Source organism: Propithecus coquereli, unplaced genomic scaffold, assembly GCF_000956105.1.
Source record: "Propithecus coquereli isolate 6110/MARCELLA unplaced genomic scaffold, Pcoq_1.0 Scaffold377, whole genome shotgun sequence".
Lineage (NCBI taxonomy): Eukaryota > Metazoa > Chordata > Mammalia > Primates > Indriidae > Propithecus > Propithecus coquereli.
In genome coordinates, this window is record NW_012149474.1 from 1027876 (window position 1) to 1030582 (window position 2707).

General features: G+C 63.0%; 1 protein-coding gene across 1 annotated transcript in view; it reads left to right on the forward strand.

The window, feature by feature from the left end:
* CDHR5 (cadherin-related family member 5) overlaps window positions 1–2707 on the forward strand; it is an 11237-nt gene that overhangs the window by 5010 nt on the left and 3520 nt on the right. The gene's annotated exons all lie outside the window — the stretch shown is intronic.

Here is a 2707-nt window from a genome sequence, read left to right on the forward strand (position 1 = left end):
GGGGGGCAGGGCTGGGCGGGGGCGGGGGACTGGAGGCACCACCGTCCTCTGCCACTCCGCAGTCTGCTCTGTGAGCAAGACCTTCTTCGAAATCGAAGAGAACACGAACTTCACCGAGCCCCTGGTTGACATCCTCGTCCCGGGTGACCAGCAGGTGACCCTCGGATCCTCGTCCACCCTCTTCGCATTTCGGATCCTGGAGAACCAGCTGTTTCTCAACGTGACTCCTGATTATGAGGTGGGACTGCAGGCGGGTGGGTGTGCCCCCTCGGGACCACGCGGGCACCCACACCCCTTCCCTGGAGAAGGGCCCCCTGGGGATCTTTGGGTCACACTTCTCCTGGGAGGGCCTGAGAGCTGTGCCTCCCGGGCAGCGACGGACCCCTCTCGGGCCCCAACAGGCGGGGCCGTTGGGAATGAAGCAGCCAGGGCCCTGAGGCCTGAGCACCGAGGAGATGACGGGGACCCTGGGCTGGCACCTGCCCCCTCGATCTCAGTCTCCCCACTCGTGAGATGGGGACAGCGGCTGCGGCTGCTGGGCAGGTGACTCCCGAGGCCCATCTGCCTCCACAGGAGAACCCGCTGCTGCAGGCTCACCTGGAGTGCAAGAGGAGGGGCGTGCTGGTGAGTCCCGCCCCCGCTCTGCCCAGCCAGGGCCGTGCCTTGGTGACCTCATCCAGGTGCTGTCAAACGTCACACTGCCTCCAGCCAGACTCCGTCCTGAGCTGCCGACTCAGGAGCCTGCCGTGCATGTCCTGTCCCTGACAGCTGTCGGGCAGACACCCCACCCAGCGGCTCCGAGACCCCCACCCCTTCCCCTGCGCCCCCGGCAAGGGAGGCACCTTGGGTGTTGCCCTCCCTGCCTGGGCCGGACCCAGAACCCCCACTTCTCCCACCTCCAACCCCCACCAGGCTCTGGGCACCCGCACTCCTTTCTGGGAACTTTCCACCGGTGCACTTGCTACCTTTGCCCCGTCCGCTCCGCCGACCGCTCTCCGCAGGCAAAGCCGTCCCCCTGGGGCCTCCCGAGCCCCGCCCCGCCCCGAATCTCCCTCTTCCCTCACCTCCCACGGAGTCAAGGCTGAACTGGTGCCCCTGGCCCGTGTGGGCGTTCCGCTCACCTGCTCACGTCTGTGCTCACGCGTGGCCTCTTTGGGGGACCCCCAACCACGCCGTGCTGCGCTGCACCCCCCACGCAGCCCTCCCGCCCGCCCGCTTCACTTGCCCGCCTTTCACTGGGGATGCTGCGGAGGGGAGCGGCCCCCCCCACGCACGCCTCACGGCGCCGTACCCGCAGACACTCAGGGAGTGTCTCTAACAGAGAAGGGCACTTCTAAACATAACACCATGGCACCCCTGGGAAGGGCAGCAGCCCCTCACCGCTGAATGTCAGGAAGCGGCAGCATCTTCTCCTTGTCTCAGAGGGTCTTTTTTGCAAATTTTTGTCTGAATCAAGATCCAAGCAAGGTCCAAATAATGCAACTGGTCGATATTTCTCTTAAGTTTCTTTCTTTTTCTTTTTTTTTTTGGTTTTGGAACGTGGTCTCGCTCCGTGGCCAGGCTGAAGTGCAGAGGCATGATCACAGCTCACTGCAACCTTGAATTCCCGGGCTCAGGCGATCCTCCTGCCTCAGCCTCCCGAGTAGCTGGGACCACAGGCGTGTCACCACAGCCGGCTAATTTTTAAAATTTTTTTGTAGAGACAGGGTCTTGCTATGGTGCCCAGGCTGGTCTCAAACTCCTGTGCACAAGCAATCCTCCCGCCTCAGCCTCCCAAAGCACTGGGGTCATAGGCGTGAGCCACCGCTGTGGCTTTTTAAGTTTCTTTTAATCTGTAGGTTTTCCTCTCTGTTCTTTTTTCTTGGAGACTTATTTTTGAAGAAACTCAATTGTTTTGCAGTTTTTCTCACTTGAGATTTTGCTGGTTCTCCAGAGCACTTTATAAATGACTTCTCGTCCCGGCCACCACGTCCGGCACCTAGAGCTGTGCAGCTGCACTGCAGGCCCTCCCCGCCATCTGCTGACTAGCTGGGGAGGGGTCGGCAGGGAAAGGCTGATGACGCCCTCCCCAGGTGACCCAGCTGAGGGTGTTTGTGGCGGTGCTGGACCTCAATGACAACGCCCCCGTGTTTCCCTTCGCAACCAAGGAGACGGCCGTGGAGGAGGTGGGCGTGGGGCCTGCGGAGGGCTGGCGGCGGGGGGCTGGGCCTCCAGGAAGGTCCGCAGGGCTATGCGCGTGGCTGGACCAAGCCCCTCTTCACCCGCAGGACACCAAAGTGAACTCTACCGTCATCCCTGAGACAGCACTGGAGGCCGAGGACGCCGACGAAGATGACATCTTGTTCTACACCCTCCAGGAAGTGACCGTGGTCGGTGCTGCCCCACCCGTCCCAGAGCGGCCTCTGGCTCCGCAGCTGCTCCCCTCCTCGAGAGGTCTCAGGATGTGCCCTCCCCCACCCTCCCCAGGGCGCCCGTGACCTCTTCTCCCTGCTGGGTGCCAACCGCCCCGTGCTGAGACTGGACCGGCCCCTGGACGTCTACAAGTGGCCAAACATGACCTTCCGGCTGCTGGTGCGGGTGAGCAGCTCACTCTGCCCCGAGTCCTGGGCACTCGAGGTCCCCCCAAGCTGTTCCAAGGCCTGAGCCAGCAGGGCGGGCTGTTGCAGGACACGGCGGAGGAGAACGCAGAGCCCAGCCACACGGCCAC